Here is a 7,042-nt window from a genome sequence, read left to right as displayed (position 1 = left end):
GGGCTCGATCCCAGGACCCTGAGATCATGACCTGAGCCAAAGGCAAAGGCTTAACCCACTGAGCCACCCAGGCACCCCATACCCCTCTTATTTTTTTTAAAGAGAACGTGAAATTTATTAGATGTAAACTACAAAAATAAAACCACCAAAATAGGGACCCAGTGAGCCCCCACCCCAACCCCCATAAAAACATTTCACATACACACACAATAGCTAGCAAAGACTAAAAGGATGCAAAGCTTCCCATGTGACAGATACTCAGCTGGAGAAGGTTGATGACTGGGTCAGATGAGCTCATTCCTGGAGGAGCCCACTGTTGGCTCAGTCACAGCACCAGGCCCAAAAACCCAGGCTTCTGGCCCAGTGGTTGACGGCAGGGCGTCCCTGAGCATGTGATAAGCTGCAGGCTCTGGGTGGGAGGCAGACCACAGTGATGTTACATGAATATTACATTCTCCTAAATATGTGATGAGAAGGGCACTTCAACTCTGGTTTTCTTTCTCAAAACCAAAAACTACAGTCTAATCAAGAGAAAAATAAGACTATGCCTGTATTCCCCAACACTGTCACAGGCATGAAAAGTCTGACAGTTACTCAAATGGTTCAACAGAGAGTTATCAAATGACCCAGCAATGCCATTCCTAGGAGAAAAGACAACATATGCCTACATAAAAACTTGTACATGAATGTGTGGAGTATTAGCCAAAAGTGGAAATGTGTGTGCAGTTCAGGTTTCTGTCACTAGATGGCACCAACGCACCGCTGTCATCAAATTTCTAAGCTGTGTCTGCAAGGAGTTAAAAAAAAAAATAAAATCTTTAACAGAAGGAAGGAAGGAAAGAAGGAAGATAAGGAAGGAAGGAAGGAAACTGCCTTAAGACACAGCCTATGACCTTATGTATAGAATGATTCTGTCTGAAAAAAACTGATGGATGTAAAAGAAGACTAAAAACATACTCCAGGACCTGAGAAGATGAAATAGTGCTCTTTGACAATGGGCAGCAATCATGTGAAGAGCGGGGCAGGGCAGGCAGGAGGTGACAAAAAAAAGATGGGGCATTGAAGTGTGATCTGGGGTTCTGTGTCTAGTGTCCTGGACAGGGAATGGTAGGGGGCTGGGAGAAGAAATGGGCAGTTTGTAGAGGGGTGGGGTAATGGAAGATGAATACCCTGTCCTCTTGGAGGTAACTGCCTCTACAGTATGGATCAGTCATCCTACACTGATGAGGGAAGAGCAAAATCAGTAAGTGTGATGTGGATTTGGAGTCAACAGCAGATGGAATTGCTATGATAAACATGTGATTTTTCTACACAGAATTGGTATTATACTAAAGAAACCATTCCAAGTGTTAAAAAGAAAACCACAGGCCCCAGATGGTGTCGCTAGGTTAAGGCCCCAAGTTAGTAAACCAAGACCTAATACCCAACCTAACTGCATTTTCAACCTCCCAGAAAGGTAAGCTTTAACCAGTGAACATAGGAATTTCTCAGTCAGCACTAGGAATTTATTGATGGACCCCTTCTGTTCCCTTAGGAGGACGACCTTGCCTAAAACAATACATTTTTCTTTTCTAAAAAAAAAGATTTTACTTATTTGTCAGGGAGAGGGAGAGAGAGAGAGCAAGCAGGGAGAGCCGCAGGCAGAGGAAGAAGCAGGCTTCCCACTGAGCAAGGAGCCCAATGCGGGACTCCATCCCAGGACTCTGGAATCATGACCTGAGCTGAAGGCAGACTCTAAACTTAATGAGCCACCCAGGCATCCCAACAGCACATTTTTTCTCTAATAATTTCCTTTTTTCTGCTCTCTCGCTCTCTCCCTTTAACAAACCTTTCTCTCTCTCTCTCTCTCTCTCTCTCTTTTTTTGTGGTCCTTTGGAGTTTCCCTCTATTTGCTAGATGGGATGCTGCCTGATTCACGAATGGGTTAATAAAGCCAATTAGATCTTTAAAATTTACTTGGTTGAGGGGCGCCTTGGTGGCCCAGTCTGTCAAGTATCTGCCTTCTACTCAGGCCATGAGTCCAGTGTTCTGGGATTGAGCCCCACATGTAACCCCACATCTAGCTCCCTGATGGTCGTTAGGGGGTGGCAGGGAAGGCTGCTTCTCCCTTTGCCCCTCACCCCGCTCGTGCTTTCTCTCGCTCACTCTCTCTCAAATAAATAAATAAAATCTTAAAAAGAATTTGCTTGGTTGTTTTTTGTTATTTGTTAAATAACACAAGACATGTTATTCTTTGTAGAATGTGCTCCTTTTCATTAAAAAAATGGAGCGGGCTCCCACCTAGTGGCCATATCCAGGATTGCAGCTCAGAGAGTCCCACCTGGGGGCTAAGCAAAGAGGGGCGGTGGAGTTTGGGATTTTGGTTTAATGGTATCAGCCAGTTTTCTGGAATTATTCTTCAAAGGGAATAACTCCTCTGCAGCTATCATTTTCTGGGATCTCTAAACTTTCATTTGTTTGTCCAACCCTTGTCAAACTGAAGATAAAGCTGTACTTGTGAGTTTGTATTTGAGGGGTGATCCAGCTGGAAGAGACAAACACAAGACCACACATACTCCCCCACACCCACAGATACACTGTCAATTCAATTTTTATTGACTTAATTACCCCATAAATGAATACAGTGAAGGTTTTTCAAAGTAAGAAATTATGTGCATATTACTTCTGTCTATTTGTTCACAAATATATTGTGTTCAAATTTTTATCCAAATACTTTTTTCCTCAATACTACATTTCAAACAATACATGAAAGTATATTATAAATTAATCTGCATCTCTCGTCAACCCAACTGCCACCCTTTGACCCGAAAGGGTCTATTGTCAATAAGATGTGTCCTTGTAGGTAAGGGTTACATGAACATAGACACCTGCACACACACACAGTGTCTCTCAAATAAGAATCACATTTCTAATCTTTTTCATATTGTATTTTCCATTTAATATTCTTCTTGGGGTTTATATTTTCATCTTATTAGTTCAGTAGTGATGGTTAATTTTATATGTCTATTTGACTGGCTATGGGGTGCCCAGTTTAAACATTATTTCTGGGTGTGTCTGTGAGACTGCTTCTGTATGAGGTTAGTATTTGAATTGGTGGACTCAGCAGATTGTCCTTCCCAGGGCAGCTGAGCCTCACCTAATCTCGTTAAAGCCTGAATAGAACACAGTGTAAAGAGGAAGAATTTTCCCCTTTTTCCTGCCTGCGGCACTGCTTGACATCTCATCTTCTCTGGCTCTCACGTTGGGATTTAAACCATTGACTTCCCAGGTTCTCAGGTCTATGGACTCAAGCTGAATTTTACCGCTGTCTGTTCTGGGTCTCCAGCTTGCAAATGGCAGACTGTGAGACCTCTCATCCTCCATAATAGCATGAGCTAATTCCTCATAAATCTCTCTCTCTCTCTCTCTCTATCTATCTATCTATCTATATATATGCATGTCCTGTTTCCATTTCTCTGGAAAACCCTAAGACACTACTGCTTTAAGTATGTTCTACTTATTGTTTTTTTTTTTTAAAGAACTTGTTTATTTGACAGAGAGAGAGACCACAAGTAGGCAGAGAACCAGGCAGAGGGGGGGGGGGAAGCAGGCTCCCTGCTGAGCAGAGAGCCCGATGTGGGGCTCGATCCCAGGACCCTGAGATCATGACCCTAGCCGAAGGCAGAGGCTTAACCCACTGAGCCACCCGGGCACCCCAATACTTATTGTTGTTATATATATTTATTTGAATTTCTTGCTGAAATTAGTTGCTAATCATTTTTTTCAGTTGTCATTTATTTTTGGCTCTTGGGGCAATGTTATTTTTCAGTATAAAAAAAGCAAATTCAACACAAAATAGAAATTTGAAGTGTAGGGCAGGATGAAATCAAGGGAGGAGAGTGTGGGTAGGTAATAGCAAAAGGAAGAACTGAGATGTTGCCAAAAGGTGGAGGGTCTCCTTGTCCCCTGTCTGGAAGAATGATTCAAAAGATTTAGGTGCCAATACACACCTTTCCACATGTACACAGTAGAGCTGGGTTTCTACTAAGAAAAGGTGGGGATGGTCTTTCTGGAGGCTTTAGGGATCAAGGCTAGTCCCTTGTCCCCCCCTTCTCCAACCAGGGGAAAAAGAAGGAATCCAACATGTGAAGGACGTTATAGAGGAGAGGGAAGGATCCTGCTTAACAGAGTGGGGCAGACCCCTGCAAAACGAACAGCTCAGGACAGAGTTTGGAAGAAGACTAAAAATAGAACTAATACTGTCAACACCTCCTGTGAAGCTGAGAGAGGAGCAGGGAAATTCATGGAAATTAGGACTCAATAACCTGGATATCCTTCTCCAAAACTGCTCTAGAATAGAAAACTCTACCCCTTCCTTACAGATACCTCTACTACTATGAGGTAGCTTGGTTTCCTTTCCCCTGGTGTACCACATGGGCTTAGGATGGTGTCCATCTACTGGGTTTTTAGTACATGGTTCTAAATGAGATATGATGAGACCTAGCTTCTTGGAGAATTATCTTAAAAAAAAAAAAAGGGGAAACATCAACTGAACAGATGGGAGAAATGGACAGCAAAACAAAATACAGGGTTACCCAGAATGGCAGAAAATCTAGGTTTCCCAGAGTGGGAGAGAAGAAACATTCAACAACCAACAAATACTAATTGAGTGCCTATTATGTACCAGGCACTGTTCTAGGACCCGCCCCCTTCCAAAAAAGGAAGCAAAGCAAAACAAAACAAAATGAGACAGAGGCAGAAAATGCACATTCTGAGGGAGAGAACCAGGGCAGCTGAGGAGGAAGGCTGAGGGAACAGAGAAGCCTTAGATGATGGTGCTCTGCCTTAGGCCTCCTCTTTGGCCTCCTCACCAAAATCCTCCTTTTCTTCTGCGGTGGCATCCTGGTACTGCTGGTACTCAGAGACATGGTCGTTCATGTTGCTCTCAGCTTCAGTGAGTTCCATCTCGTCCATGCCCTCACCTGTGTACCAGTGGAGGAAGGCCTTGGCTGGAACATGGCCATGAACTTCTCTGAGATGCTCTTGAAGAGCTCCCAGATGACTCTGCTATTTCCAATGAAATTGATTGCCATCTTGAGGCCACGGGGTGGGATATCTCAGACAGCTGTTTTGACACTGTTGGGGGATCCATTCCACAAAGTAGCTGATGTTCTTGTTTTGCACATTGAGCATCTGCTCATCTTCCTCCTTCATGGACATCTGCCCACGGAAGACAGCAACAACAGTGAAGTAATGGCATGGCAGGCGTCCCAGGCAGCATCATGTTCTTGGCATCAAAGACCTACTCATTGATTTCAGGCGCAGTGAGCGCCCAATACTGCTGGCTTCCAAGGCTGGTCAGAGGTGCAAAGCCAGACATGAAGAAGTGAAGATGTGGGAAGTGCACCATGTTGACTGTTAGCTTGTGGAGGTCAGCATTGAGCTGACCAGGGAAGCGGAGTTGCCAATCATTTTGTTACTGAGGGCACTTCACTAATCATGACTATTAACCCAGTATCTGAGGTGCAGTTTATAAATATTTTTTCCCTTTTTAAAAACACAACACTTAGTGTTTTTTTCATTTAGAAATTGTTTTTAAAAAAAGGAAGTATTTTAAATTTCAATAATGTGGTTTAGAAACAACAGAGGATAATTAAAAAAGGAAAAATGTGGGAAGCATGTATTGTTAGCCTCCAGAAGAGTATAACATTTAGAACTCTGGAGACATCAAGACAAACGGAAGGAAAAAAAAAAAAGCTAGAGTAATTCCAGAGTGAGCTGCTGATCAGGAGATAACAGAGTTGTCTCACTGATTAATTAAACTTCCCTAAAAGAAGTACCTTGGTAAAAGTGTTGGTCATAATGACAGGTAACCTGAATAGCTGTTAGGATCAAAGGTGATAAAATATATATTTGCTTAATGTGGCCCTGTACATATCACTTTCTTTCCCTCTAGATCACCTGTTCCAAGGGTAACACCTGAGCTTCTGCCTGAACCCCACTTCCCCCTAGAGATCAGCCAACAGATGTGGTCTGACACCCAAGTCTCTTTGCATAAAGGCCATATTTCATTTCCTCAGTTATCTTTATCACCCAGAGGGGTTGCTGAGTGAATACCTGAGGGGCCACAATGGCAGGGGTTTTGTGATCCAACCATTTCTCCAGCCCTGGAAGCCCATCTTCAAAAAGGGAGGCTGCTCTGTGTCCCCTAGGGAGGGTTAGGGATGAAACCTCATTCCCATCTCCACTGATCTAGAGAGGTAACTTAGGTAGGCTTTGTCAGTCTGAGCCTGGACACCTGTGAAGCAGGACTCACCATACCTTTGTACAGAACTGTTTCAAAGAGTAAATGAGAAAAGTTCCCTATATTATATGCATGTAGTGGGACTTCAGGGGCCCTTTAAATGTTGAGCTAGAACAAACAGTTGGTGCTGGCTGAGCCTCAAGGCTAAGGCAGGCACCGTGAAAAGTTGTTTCTCTTAATGAGATTACAGACAGGTAGAGGAGGGAAGCAATTATCTCTCTGACATGCCTTGAGTCAAAGTTTCAGACATAGAGATTCTCTACTTTCTTGGGCGATTCAGAATCTCATGAGAGCTGTTCAACATTGTGCCCCTCAGGAGACCTTAAAGCAGTTCCCCATGCTAGGAAGACAGGCTTGTCTTTGACTCACCTGGTGAGCTCAGTGGAGGATGGCACTAGGGCAGCAAGCTTTTCTGTTTCTTAACTGTTATGCCTGGACTACTCTATATTCTAACATACTTATAGGAAAATTCTGGACCCGTCATGCAGTCGCCAGTGCAAGCGTCCTCAGATCATGCATTATCCAATCACACCACACTAGGATTCCTGCCATCTGCTGCCTCCCTGAGAGGCAAAAAATCCACAAAGCCTAGCTTTTTTTTTTTTTTTTTTGACATGCAATTATCCATTCTTCCATTCACTAACTAAATATATTGAGCTCAAAACCCATGCTGTTCCACGGGAAATGTCTCACTAACTGTTCAGTGGAAGTAAGATGGTAAGAAGAAAGTCAGTATATGGGGAAATTCAAGAGTTAAAC

General features: G+C 43.3%; 1 pseudogene across 1 annotated transcript; it reads right to left on the bottom strand.

The window, feature by feature from the left end:
* Positions 1–4,824: 4,824 nt before the first annotated feature.
* Positions 4,825–5,452, bottom strand: LOC308337432 (tubulin beta-5 chain-like; annotated as a pseudogene). Its single transcript has one exon. The product of its transcript is annotated as a tubulin beta-5 chain-like (transcript).
* Positions 5,453–7,042: the final 1,590 nt, after the last annotated feature.

The sequence above is a fragment of the Martes martes genome, assembly GCF_963455335.1.
Source record: "Martes martes genome assembly, chromosome: X".
In the NCBI taxonomy this organism is placed as follows: domain Eukaryota; kingdom Metazoa; phylum Chordata; class Mammalia; order Carnivora; family Mustelidae; genus Martes; species Martes martes.
This window is presented reverse-complemented; position numbering and strand designations above follow the sequence as displayed.